This window comes from Lutra lutra, chromosome 7 (genome assembly GCF_902655055.1).
Source record: "Lutra lutra chromosome 7, mLutLut1.2, whole genome shotgun sequence".
Classification (NCBI taxonomy): domain Eukaryota; kingdom Metazoa; phylum Chordata; class Mammalia; order Carnivora; family Mustelidae; genus Lutra; species Lutra lutra.
Genome location: NC_062284.1, coordinates 14,582,606 through 14,596,078, shown reverse-complemented (window position 1 = coordinate 14,596,078; position 13,473 = coordinate 14,582,606).

Genomic DNA, 13,473 nt, shown 5'->3' with positions numbered 1-13,473 from the left:
TTTCTTTTCATGTTAATAACTATTAATTATGTTTACAGCCAGTTAGCTGAAGAACTGTCCTTTTGGAAAGAATCAAACTTCGGAAAAACGTTTAATATCTGATTAAAGGCTTTTCCTGGAGCCGAGGCCGCTCAGAAGGAGGTGGGGACCCGGTATCACCCAAGGGGGTGCGGAGCGCAGCGAGGCCTGCAGAGGCTCATGGACCCCGCCCGTGGTGGTGCCACACACGTACACACGCCTGTGACAGCCCGGTGCGCCCGGGGTGCCCCGCCGGGGCCGTGGCGGAGCGCCGAGGCGCAGCCTGCGGCCGGGACTCGGCCTCTGCTTGGTCTTGGCGGAAAGGTCCCTCCGGGCTCCGAACACCCCGGCGCCCTCCCCCGGGACGAGCTCTACTTAGGGAAGCGGGAGGTTTCGCGGTTCCTACCGTTGCCCAGGCCGGTCCCACCGCCCTGCAGTCGGCTTCTGCCCCCCGGGGCACAGCGAGGAGGGCATTCCCTCGGGGCTGAGGCCCTTTGAACCAGGGGAGCCCTCGGCTCCCGCCCGGACGCGCGGAGCTCGCTCGGGGCCCGGCTGCGGAGCGGAGTGTGGGTGGCGGGTGGGGTTGAAGGGGAGTGGGGGAGGCGGGAGGGGGCGGAGGGGCGGGGGCGGGAGCCGGGCGTTAAGCCTGGAAGCTTGGCTGTTTACCCAAACGATTTTCCTTTCAGGCCCGAGACGCCAATGAGACAAGATCAAACTCCCCTCTTCGCTGTGTGTGTGTGTGTGTGTGTGTGTGTGTGTGTGTGTGCGCGCGCGTGTGTGCGTGTGTGCGTGTCGCCTTCTCCAAGCCGGGCTTTGTGAATGGGGGCTCCAGGAAGCAGGCTGGGAGGGACCAGAGGCCGACCCGGGCACCAGCGCCTCCTCCCGGGGGCTAGGAGAAGCCAGGCGGAGTACGCCCCAGACAGTGGTCGGGAGCGACAGAAGCAAGCGACAGGGACACAGGCCGCGGAGAGATAAGGGCCGCGTCCCCGAAGGCCGAGCGGGGAGACTTACGGTCGTGTGTGGGAGGGGGAGACGGGAGAATGATAATCTTCCTTACAGTCCCTTAATTTCCGATCCCTCCAAAGCTTAAATCTAGCTCCTTGGGCCACTGATTTCTCGCCAACTCCTTCGCTCGAGATACATTAGTTGCAAATTAGGCCAAGGTTTTGGCGATTACGTTACAATGCAGGCCGCGTGAGACGCGCCGCTGGGCCTGCGCCTGGGTCCCTCCTCGGCGCCGAAAAATGATGAGAAAGCAAGAGAGGATGGATAGTCTGTATTGACAAGACATTTGTCATTTTTAAAGGGGTCCACATCCAAGAATATCCATCAGCCTGGGGGTGGGGGAGGGAAGCGGAGATGAGGGGACCAAGTCCCAGCCGCCGCGCAGCAGGTGATCGCGGTCCTGGGCGTGGCTCCGGCCCTGCTCCAAGGACCCTCTAGAACTGAAATGTTTGCAAAATAACGACAACAATACTTTCAGTATGACTGAAGATAGGAAGCATCAGGAAGACGGAATTGTATTTATTAAAGGTCGTAAAACAAAACCCGGCTACACGTCGTCCGTTGTACATTTATTGAGGGGCGCTGTCTCGGACAACTCATTCCTTTCCGCCTGGACGATTAAAAGCTCGCCCAAAGAATTGTTTCTGGAAGAAAAAGGTGTCATTCCGCTGCTTCTGACTCATCCACTGTTGCTCCTCCTGCCTCAGCCTACCCCTGATCCCCACCCCTCCTTACCACCTTACACACACACACACACACACACACACACACACACACATACACACACACGCACGCACTCTGTGTCCCTCACCGAGGGTCCCTTTTTAAACGACGAACCACCATCCCCTGTCCCAGGATGTTCTTATTTAACCGAAATCCCCCCGCCCTGGCGATGACCGAGGCAGAGTGCAATAGGGACCTGCTAACATTTGCTTCAGGCTTCCGTCTCTTCTGCTCGCGGTGATCCGGTGATCCAGGCCTGAACAAACACCCTGGGGGAAATAACCGCAGAGATCTCGGTGTTTTACGGGCATTTTAGGGTGGAAGGCGGTGGCTCTAGGGCTCATAGGGGGCCAGGGTTGCTGGCCAATCCCTGGGCACGAGTGGTGGTCTTGGGGACCCCAGCTAGACAGTGATTGGTCTGTGAGAGACTGTGTGAGAGACAGAGATGCCCGCGGAGGAGACCTGATGAGCCTCGTGGTTACAACAGCTAACATTAATTGAGTGCTTACTATGTACCAGTCATTGTGCCCATACCCCTGGGGGCCTCCAAATCTGAAGGCAAACCATGGTGGCCAAGGGTAGGCCTCAGAGCAGGGAGCAAGGGATGGGGGACGGCAGCAGGCAGGTAGCTAGGTAGGTGTGATTGGATGGCTGGGATAGAGGTTTCTACCCCGAAATATATTCTCCCGGCCAGGAGAGGCGGGCCTTTACCGGCCGTCAGGAGCGGGACCAAGGCGTCTTCCTTCCCTGCCTGCGGCCATCTGTCTCCAGCCAGAGGCAAGGCCAACCAGGTTCCAGTGACATTCCCACTTCTTCTCACTGGAACCCCGGAAGAAACTAGACTGGGCGGTGTGGGCCGCGAAGCCCAGGCCCGGGCGGATGGTGAACGCTCGGCGCGCCAAGGCCAGGCTCACGGCCAGTCCCGGGGGCCCCCGCGTCCTGCGCCTCCTCCCGCCCAGGTCGCGGACACACTGCTCCGGGCGAGGTGCGCCTCCCTCGCCGTGCCAGGGGGCGCTTGACCGACTCCCGGACCTCGGCAGCCGGCAGCCGAGGAGGGGCTTCTCCGGCCTCGGAGGCCTGGTGCGCGCCCTGGGCAAGCAGCAGGGCGCGGGCCTGGCGGCCCTGGGAGCACTCAGGCCGCTCCCGGCCCCGCCGCACCCCGCAGGGTTTCTCCAACTCGCCGTCCGAGGCCGCGCCCGAGAGCGGGAGTTTTGCTGCATTTACTGCCTCTTCCTCCCATCCCCCCTAAAGAAGGGGCTGAGACTCGCCGGTGACCCCGTGCCGTGCCCGGAGAGGGTGGAAGAAAGCAGGCTCTGCGCTCTTTCTGGAGACAAAAGGCCTCCGCGCTCAGGCTCCTCTAGGCTTAGCCGCCGCGCGTTTCGCACCCGCCTCCACCTAAGCAGAGGAGGCGGGAGCAGGTGGAAGTGTCGTGGCAGGGGTGGCTTGGAGTAGAGAGCCTTGATTGAACCCAGAAATTGGACACCTCCAAGTCCAAGGGCAGAGATAGGGTCTCGGCATCTGCTCCAAAAATATAGTCTGCCCCCAGCACTCCCTGCCACCCCTCATCCAGATATCCTTGTATAAAGGGGCCCCCTCGTTGCTGGTTTTTTTTCTGTCTAGTCTCCTTGCAAATCACCTGGCAGCTAGAAAACGCTCGCCCCTAATACCGACCTAGGGAGGCTACTTCTTTCCCTAAAAACGACTCTGGCTTTCCTTCTTCTAGGTGACCTAAGGGAAACCTCACTGGCTTTAAGATTAAAAAAAAAATCTTTAGAATCTCTCTGGGTGTGAGGTGTGGTTGAAACTTGCTTCCCACACGGACTCCCTGCTGCCCCTGGAGAGCTAGTCCTGCGAAGAAGAAATAGTCTTTTCTTACAGTCTATCATTTCGGTATTACAAATAACAACCGTGGAGCGAGAAATACCCCCGGCCTTAGAATATTGATAGATGATAGTAGCGATATTCACAATCGATCCTTTAATAGGCAGACGTCATAAATCATGTTCAATTCCCTGACAGCACAGTACTTCACTTAATAATATAATTAAGATTAAAACTCCAGAGGTATTGCAGGCAGCGTGTATTGATAGCTTCAAACATCGCATTCTGGATATGATGGTAGAAGGGAAACGGACCTTTGGGAAATATAACCCCCTTCCCAAAATGTGAGGTCTTCCCTTTGCTCCTGTCCTGGGAGCCCTTTGGCCCTGCCCTCCCCCCCCCCACATATGTACCTCCCCCTACACACACACCAGTAATCCCCATTTTTGAAGGGGAGCTGAGAACATTTCCTAGAAATGTTAAGGAGTACGATAAAGAGAGATGGGGCTTGGTTTGGGTGGGTTTCCTGAATTTAGGAATCCTTTAAAAGTCCATTCCTTCAGCCTTGAATCTGGAGGGCAAAAAAAAAAAAAAAAAAAAAAAAAAAAAAAAAATGTTCAGGAGACCTAGGAAATGATATTTTTTTTTCAATAGGATTAATTTCCTGGATAGTGTTTCCGAAATTACGTATAAATCACTGAACATCTGCAGGTACATGCCAGTCCCCTCCATTCTGCAGTTTTAACTGCCTGTGAACATTTCCAGCACTGCTTTCCAGTCCAAATCAGGCCTCAGGATGGAAATGAAAACTTCACGTGAAGAGTAAAACCAGAGGGGCAGGGTCCCACGCAGGGGTGACAATCTGCTCTTTGCTTCATGGATAAAGCTGATCGCAAGTGTGGCTAAAATTATTTCAAAGAGTGGAATATTAATCGAATCAATCAGAGCTGACAAATGAGAAATATTTGAAAGTCAGTGGTAATTTACAACTTTGTTATTAGTTAAGAATTGCCTGCCTTGTAGCAGTAATTAATAACACTTAGAGAGGAACCATTTGGAAATCCCCCTCCCATCCTTTTTATTTTCCTTGTCTTTTAAGGAAGGAAAGAGAGAAAGGAAGCAAATGAGTGATCAGTAGAAACAGGAAAAACACTGAGTCGTTAGTGGGGAGAACAAAACTGGGAAATATAAAAGAAAGGGGAAAAAAAGATTAGCCCCATGGGGGGCCATCAGGAAATAAAGAAAATATAGAAGGAGGGGTAGTAAATCATAAGGGTAGTAACCATACCCCATGAGCAGGCTGGCTAAAGGTTGAATTTCAAATGGCCCAGAAACCCCATCAAAATGAACAGTACTGCTAAAAAATCTTGAAAGTAGCTCAGCTCTGAATCAAGGCAGAGCTCAGGGCATTGTCTGTTTTGTTGTTGTTAACAATGTATTTCTTTATAGCCCAGGAGCAGACGTGTGCAGGCTCTTTCCCAAATTCCATCCCTGGAGACCAGACTGGCTTTCATGTTTCTGGTGTTAACTCTCCTCTTGGTCACAGACAATCCCCTTCCCCAGTCTTACACTGATTATTGGATTGTCTCAGCCCTTTCTAAACAACACACCAAAATAATGACTTGTTGAAAAACTATAAATCATTTCAATGTCTGAGCTTGGAAAGACACTTCAGTCAACAGGCTTGCTGTGAAAAGGTAGAGAAATTTCCAACCTGCTCGCTGAGGAAAAAAGCTGCTACTTCCCTCAACTTTTATTTGTTGCATGGGGGCTTTTTCTAGATTGGTTTAAAAAGGATGGTTGGTGGTAGGAGGGGATAACTTTGGCAAACTTTATCTGGTCTTTATTATAAGCCTCAGTCTTGTCTCATTGAGCTCAGGCTACAAAAGGTAGCTAGAGATTCAGATTTATTGGTCTCTAAATGAAAAGATTCATTTGATAGAAGAGGTTAACTCAAAGTTCCTATACCGTGCCTGGCTTCGGCAAATTCACTCTGTGGAGTCAGCACAGAAGCAGAAGAAATCTTAAAAACACACACAGATATAGACACACAAACACACTCGCCCACTTAAGCCTCCAATGCAATTCTCTTTTCTTTGTTGTTTCTTCTGTCATTACAAATCTCCAGCCTCTTTCTAGGTGGCTGGGATGGTTGGCTCCCCCCAGCCACACGCAGCTGAACTTTGCCATTTTGTATCTTTTGCTTTTACCAGCAGTGAATGAAAGAATAAGGGGGGGGGGGATAAAGTAAAAGGGGAGAAGAGAACTAATTCAAATAAAGCAGAATACGTTTGTAAATGAGGTGGAGGGGAGAGAGAGGGAGAGAGCGAGAGCGAGAGCAAGAGAGATGTGGATGGAGGAAAGGAGCTCTAGGATAAAAGTAGGCAAACTGGAAATTGATGAGATGGGTTTTCAATCTTTAGAGTCTATGGATCCAATAGGAACCTGCAAAATGTATGACTGTGTAGAGGGAACCAGGAGAGAGAGCGAATATACCAGAAACTTCAAGGGGGGTGGGGGCAGGGAGAAGACAGCCCGCAAGGACCTGAGATCCTGAGCGAGGAGAGAACTATGGAGATGCTAATGAGGGAAAATTAACCTTCGGGTTGGGTCTGTGACTTGGGCCTTCCACTGAATGCCTGACCCAGGGGCTGCAAGCCGCCTCACTCTGCACCAACGAAATGAGATAATCGCTCTGAAACCCACCAGTCCTGGTGCAAAGGAGCTCTGAAACCCTGTTGTGGCGAGTAACTAGCAGCTCCAACCAAAGACAAGCAAAACAAACGAAAGAAGGCAGAACCACAACCAGGCCCAGAGAGCAAACCTAGGGACGCTGGGTGCTTGTGTCCAACTGTGGAAGCCCCGTAGGCTGGCACATTAGTGGGAGGGAGGAGCAGGGCCTGGGAAATGAGAAATATCTTCATCTCTCTTGTTCCAGTCTGTCACCAAAGGCCCCGGATAACTGGGCCTTGGCAAGGCAACACAAGGGACAAATGGATTTTATCTCTAGGAACGTGGCCACTGGGCCAGAGGATTATTGCTTAGGCAGAGAAAATATATGGGGGTGGGGTAGGGACGGCGGGGAGGAGGGCTAAAGAAAAGAGAGAGAAGTTGGAGAGGAGAGCCCCAAAAACAAACAAAAAAGAAATTCAAAGGGAGATCTGTAAAGTGGAGTGGCTGTGGTAACACGTCACAGACACGGAGACATTAAAACACACACGCATACACAGGGATTTTATTAAACAAACAAGCCAACAACCAAACGCACATCAAAAACACATTTGCTCCTGCTGTCATAAGGAAAGAGGGTTGGAAATGATCGTGGGGTTCTGGTAGGGATCCTTCCGGCCTTTAGGGCTGTGGTCTTTCCCCCGCCCCTCTCAGCCTTTTCAAGGAAACCCCAAGAGTCGGGATGGTGGGGCAGGAGCCTCCCAGAGGCTGTGTGGGGAGGACTCCCTGTTGGAGGCGAAGGGGTCGTGTTTCCAAGTAGAGACATCAACAAACCACAGTCTTAGTGACAGTGACAGCGCAAAATTATGTTTAATGTTGCAAGGGGGAAAGGGGAAATATAAAATTAGCGCACAGAAAATGTTTCCCAGACCTTCTTTACAATTAGGGCAGTGGCATATGGATGGGCAAACGGTGAGGTCGAAGGCGACCTAACAGGCCCACCGCACTGGGTGGAGGCAAAGGTCCCTCCAGTCCCCAGGGTCCTCATTCCCTGGGAGGAAGAGGAAGGCTTCTGGAGGGAGGTTAATGGCACTCTGCCCAATCACTTCACTTGGTTTAGAACCTGTTTTCGGAGAAGAGAGGATATTCTAGACATTCCATCCTGGTGGAGATTGACAGTTCAATGACTGGCCTGCTTAGTCCCAAAGCCACAGGGTTTTTAAATTAGTGATGAGGCTGGTGAAGGGGTGGGGGCTGGAAAGAGGAAAAGGAAATAGGGGGGGATAGATGTGTAGTTTTAGACCCCTCCCCCATCCTTTTAGGACTCTGGGTGGCTGTACGGAGAAGGTGAGGGGAAGTGAGAATTATTTAATAAATTAGCAAGCCCCTCTCTGGAACTTGGAATCAGCCCTGCCTCAGCTGTCCTGGTACAGGTGGGCAGGACCCTGAAGCCTTCTCCTGGGCCCTGGAATCTCCATGGGCCCACCCCATCCCTGCTCAGGACCAAGGACAAGCAGATGCTTGCCAGGCAATGGAGGGGATTTGCCCAGAGACAACTAGGGTGGTGGGAATGGTGACATTTTCAAGAAGGAAGCAGTTTCTGTTCAATGGCAGAGATTATACTCCTTAAGCTGCTTATTTAAAGAGACAGAGAGAGAGAGAGAGAGAGAATCCTCCTACCCCCATCCTGTTGTGGTTATAAAGAATATAATTTTGCTTTGTCTAGAAACCACTGTATTATTGTGGTTATTAAACGCAGTTTCCCTTCTTAGTGTGGGGAGGGTGGATGAGAGAGAGGGTGAATGGAAAATTCATTTTTCAAATCATACAAATTTAAAATGAATGTATTTTTAAAAACGAAACCTGGATGGAAAAGCAGATGAGAGAGTGCAGTAAGAGGAAGAAAAAGAAGGAAAACATAGAAAACAGCCTGATTCTTTGAAGACGAATCCATGCAGAATGATCAGGAAAAACAACTTGGGGAGGAAGAAAAAGCACTGTCATCTCCTACTCGGTGGTGCTCCGTGACCTTAGGGAAAATGAGGGAGCAGCTTATACCTGGAGGTTGTAGTTTTACACTTTGATTTTAGCAACAAGTATCAAAAGATCTAAACTAATTGATTGTCGAGTTCCTTGGCCCTTCTCCAAAGAGCAATATAGATTTAATTGTATGTTGTTTAAAACTCCATTTCTCGAACAGTGTGAAACATGTAATAAAAGTCATAAACCGTATCGGAGAATTTTTTCCCCCCACAAAGCATAAATACCCAACTGACACTTGGAAATCTTAGCTAATACCCCTAATGGGTTAAAAAAAAAAAAAAGCCATCTGAGAGAGGTAGCCACATAATAAAATCTAAACTGTTAATCCATTTTAACTCATTCAAAAAAAGAACTTGCGGTTGTGAGAGGCACTTTTTGCCGGGGTGGGGGGGGGTCGGGGTGAGGAGACCCCACATCAGCCATCTGACTTGCTCAAACGCGGTCCATCTAAACCACACTGCCCTAAAGGAAAGCAAGTTCTGGCCTTCCGAAAGACACTAGAAATCTCTCCAGCCTGGGAAACAGAGCTGAAAGTTGCAGCCAGACTGCCTGGCCCGAGCTCTCCTCTCTGTCTCCCCGAGACTGGGAAGCCACTCGGCGGCCGTCGCTCTCTACCGGCCTCGGCCCGGCTTTTCCCGAGGGAGAGGGCGAGCTGGACGCGGGCTGGAGCTCCCCAAAGCTGCGCCACGAAAACGCCCCCTGCCCCTCCCCGGCAGCTCCCCGCCCCCAACATAGTCCTCCGCTCTCCCCGACCCCCCAGCGGCTGTTCCGTCTAAACCAGCCCCCGCGCCCGCGCCCGCGCCCCCGCCCCTTCCCGAGCCCGTGGCATCTCCGTGAAGAGCAGGGTCCCAGCCACGCCTGCGCTTCGATCGGAGAGCAGCCACCGCCGCCAAGTTCGAGGCCGCCAGGAAGCTGGCGACTGCGCCGGTTGCGGGCCGTGCCCTGGCGTGGCCACGCGGGCCGGCTGCAGGCGGAGATCTGTAAAAATCCACGTGAGCCGCCCCCTCCTCTTGCTGCCGGCGGCCCCTGACACGGCAGCACTGCAGCCGGCCCGGAGGTCCCCGAGGTCTCCGAGTGTGACAGTACTCAGCATAGCGGGTAGATGGCACAATTTTCTAACATTTAGAGAGAGGAACCCACGCTGGGAGCAATAAGTCCATTTAAAAGCCCTTTATTTAAAAGGAACAAAGATAACTGACAAGCGAAGTACAGAGACATCTCAATGAAATTTCCAAAGAAGAAAGAGAAATCAGAGGCCAAAGCAAATGTGAACGGGGCTTGATAGAACAGGCTAGCACTTTCCTCCTCCTTGAGAAGAAAGATAAAAGACAAAAAGAAAGAGGTGCTGGTCACTGGGGACTGTGTGCCTTAACAATCACAGTCCAAACCAAATTCTAAAAATCCACTGCTACAAAAACTTGAAAACGGCTAGGTGGGCTAGGCTGGGGCAGGTGGGAGAGAAGCCAAATCTGCTTAGGGGAAGAGACATGGCATTCTTGTCCCCTGCCTTGGAGCTTACATGGTAACCTTGGATTACAGCCGCCTCTGCTTTGGGTTGGCGGGATTCAGGGAGTGCAGGGAAGGTGGGTACAACAGGCAACCCGCTCTGGGCACACTGGGGCCTCTCTGAGGGCCTGGGGCCCGGGGTCTCTGTGTTGGAGCTGCCGCTCCTAGAACAGTGCCCAGGGTTGGGCTGCGTGATCAGCGAGGATCCCGTGACCTAAGATTTGGTCAAAGTCAGGGTACTCAAGAGCTCACTTGCAGACTGAAACTGCTACCCCTTCAAAACCCACTGATGTCTCCCGGCAAATCCAAGACAGCCCACACTCCATCCTGTGATCTAACACGGTCACCACCAGCTTCCCACCTCCAAGCCTCCATGCCAGGTCCCCCACGCAAGCCAGGAGACCTGCAGGCCGAGAGGAGGCAGAGGAAGGGGCAAGAGGCCAGGAGAGGGGTGATGGCCCTCTGGTCCTCTCTGCTAGGCACTGGCCCAGCAGAAAGGGTGAGGCGGCTAGCGCCTGCGGGGGGTCAAATGATTGTATTTGGGTGGGTGCTCGCCGACATATTTGCTGAGTAAACCTCCCTCGCTGCGCTGAAGGCGAATCCCCGTTGATAAATCCATCATTACCGTTTGGATTCAGGGAGGCAGCCGCGCCACTAAATTCATCTTACATTTGTAGCGCTTTAATAGACATTTATTAAATGCTTTTAGAGAGAGGCATGGGGCGCGTGATTACATCCTAGTTATAGACAGAACATAAAGACCCACGTTAACACCCATTTGCAGGAAGGAAGGAAGAGGTGGGGAGGAGGGTAGTGAGGCAGAGGGATAAAGCGAGGAGAGGCGAGGAGAGATGGGGCGGGCGGGGGCACGGAGCCTGGGCATTATTAGCAAAGGCTGCCTGGCAGGGAGCAAGGCAGGAGCCGCAGGAAGTCTCGGGCTGCGGAGCAGAGAGAAGTCCCCACTCACTTGGCAGTTCCCTGGGCTTCCCCTTCCCTGGAGCCCCCCTCCTCCACCCACTTGGCAGCATGGGGGGTTCCTTTTCTCTCTACCAGGGCACAAGGGAGGTTTGCACTGCCTCCCTCGACCCCCTTCTGTCCCCACCCCCCACGTCTCCTTTACTTGATTCCAGTCCTCTCCAACTGAGACTGCTTGGAATAGCCAAACCAGGGGGAGAGGAGCCTTCTTGCTTCAGGACCCCAAGAGTTCCTTTAAAGCATCCTCTCAATCCCCAAAACAGTAAGCCAGAGAGCTGAGCCAGGCTTCCTTCAGCACAAAACAGTCCCCGCAGCCATCAGCCCGATAGCCCCAGTGCTCCAAGGGTTCCTTGGCCTGACTTAGCCATGCCCATGGATCCCTCCTCCTTCCCGCACCAGGGGGGCTCCAGGCCACCTCTGCACTTCCAGGATCTCGTGCTGGGGGACCTGTCCCGGACTTGCCCAGCATGTGTCTCTCCACCTCAACCTCAGGAGCTGGGCCTGCAGGAACGCCTGGGCTTCCCATGGGCCTAAAGCCTTCCTGAGCGCCCCCAAGGCCTCTAAAGGCCCAGTAGCCAAGCTCCGTCAGTTCTGCGAGCGCCCTCGCTCCCCTGGGACGTAGCCACCGACCTGGGCCAGGAAGGCAGCGGTCAGGACTCCGGGCCCTCCCTGGCTCTTGGTAAGAACACTTCCGCTATCTCAAAGTTGCCATAAGAAAATAAATACAAGTGACACTGTGCTGGGCCAAAGCTCATTAGTTCGTTGTCCAGGGCTAATAAAGGAACAGAAGCGCAAATTATAGAGTTCAGCTCCAACACACGCTCTGTCACCCGAGATCAGCGTACCGCGAGCCTGATTCCAATTGCTCCGAACTTGCTGCGCAGTTTGCCCCCCCCAACCCCCTCCTCGCGAGCAGGAGGTTGGTGGAAAAATATAGTTCCAAAGGGGGTAATGATCAAGCTTTTCCTCTCGGAAGCCTGCGCCACCTCATTTCCCATCAGTAATCCCAATAAAATTAACGTCGTGGCTGCAATTGAAAAGAGGAGGGCCCGCGACACTCCTGAAATAACACACTTTCCCCCAGCAAAAGGTAAAAAGCAAAACGGCCCTTTGTTCAGCTAATTAACGAAGGCCCAACTCCGAAAGCAGATGTGTTTGCTTAGCTAATCACAAGCATGTTTCTTTCAAGGAACGTCATTTCGAGGGGGCCGCTCCAGGGGATGGGAAAGGGGGACAGAGCACCCCCCCAGGCGCTCTCTGCCTCAGGGGTCTCTCACCCCAGACTAAGATCCAGAGGCTGAAACCAGGCAGCCCATCTCTCACACCTTTCTCCCCCTTGGCCCTACCCCAGAGGCCCAACAGTCACCTCAGAGCTCGACAGAATGCCAGGCCTGCAAAACGCGAGGGGGAAAAAAATAATAAAAGTTTTAATGACACAGATGCCATATTAAATGAGGCAGTTTTACAATTCACTTTGAATAGGACGCTAACTTATTACAAGTGTGTTATCAGAAGGACGATAAGATTTATAACTCCAAGAGTGAGCTTTTCGCCTTAATGACAATGGATGTTAAAGGGGAGGAAATCTGTTCTCTATTAGAGATGAGAGTCCCTTCCCTGTTTTCGGGCACTTACAGATGGGTCCAGGAGAGCAGATCCCAAGCCCCTTTGTGTCTCCTTATGAAAAATTCTCTCTTTCCCCTTTGGCTATGAAAACGGGTCTCTCTGCTCAGTGAGCACCTCGCTCAATTTTGGACCTTGAGGGAGGGCAAAAGAGAGAGAGAGAGAGAGAGCGCAGACAGGAGACTGGGATGGGGATGGAGGTGAGGGGGTGGGCGAGGTTCTCAGCCCTGTGGTTCTTGCAGCAAAACTATTTCCCTGTCTTTCTTTGCGATACAAAAGATGGCTTTCCCCTAAACCAACACAGTAAGCAAACTTTAAAAAACTGGGGTCCTATTACAAACCAACGCCCAGCACTAACTGCTTTAAAATTACTGCATAATTAGATTTAGTTGAATTTCACCATTAATTAGGCAGCCGCACTGCAGGGAGCCTTTGAAATCTGAGAAAATGGGAAAAATCATCTGAAGCACGTTTTTTAAAACCCAACTTCAATAAATCTTGACGAGGCCCAGAATTCAGAGAGTACCTCGCTCCCCTCCCAGGCGGCTGAGGGTAGCGGTCTCCAGGCCCGAGCAGGGCCTGGAATTGGATGTCAGGGGCGATTCCCCCCATCCATGAGAGCTCGGCCTGGGCCCATCCCCTGTCTCTCCAGAGGATCTCCGAAGACCCTCTCTGGGAGGCCAAATCTGTCCCGGCCGGCCTCGCCCGCTCAAACCTATTAAAGAAAGGGGATCCTCCGCTGCGGACGCGCTCCTGCCAGGGGCGCCGTCCACGCAGGCTCACACATTTCTAGGGCCCGCGACCACCCGCCCCGAACGCGCCCTCCGCCGCGGCGCGCCCCCCAGTCAGCCCCCGGCCCGGAAAGCCACCTCTGCGGTAACTTTGACAGGCAAGCAGCAAGTTCTGCCCGTGCCCGGCCGGGTTCGCGGCCCAGCCTCCACCCCCCAGCTGGACCCGGCCCGCACAAACCCCGGCGCAGCCCCTGCATTAATGAGCGCGAGCACTGACCAGGTCTGTAAATACTGGCTTCTCCCCCTCCCCCCGATACCATTCAAACATTTCAGATGCTTTGAGGATACAGACTTTTGC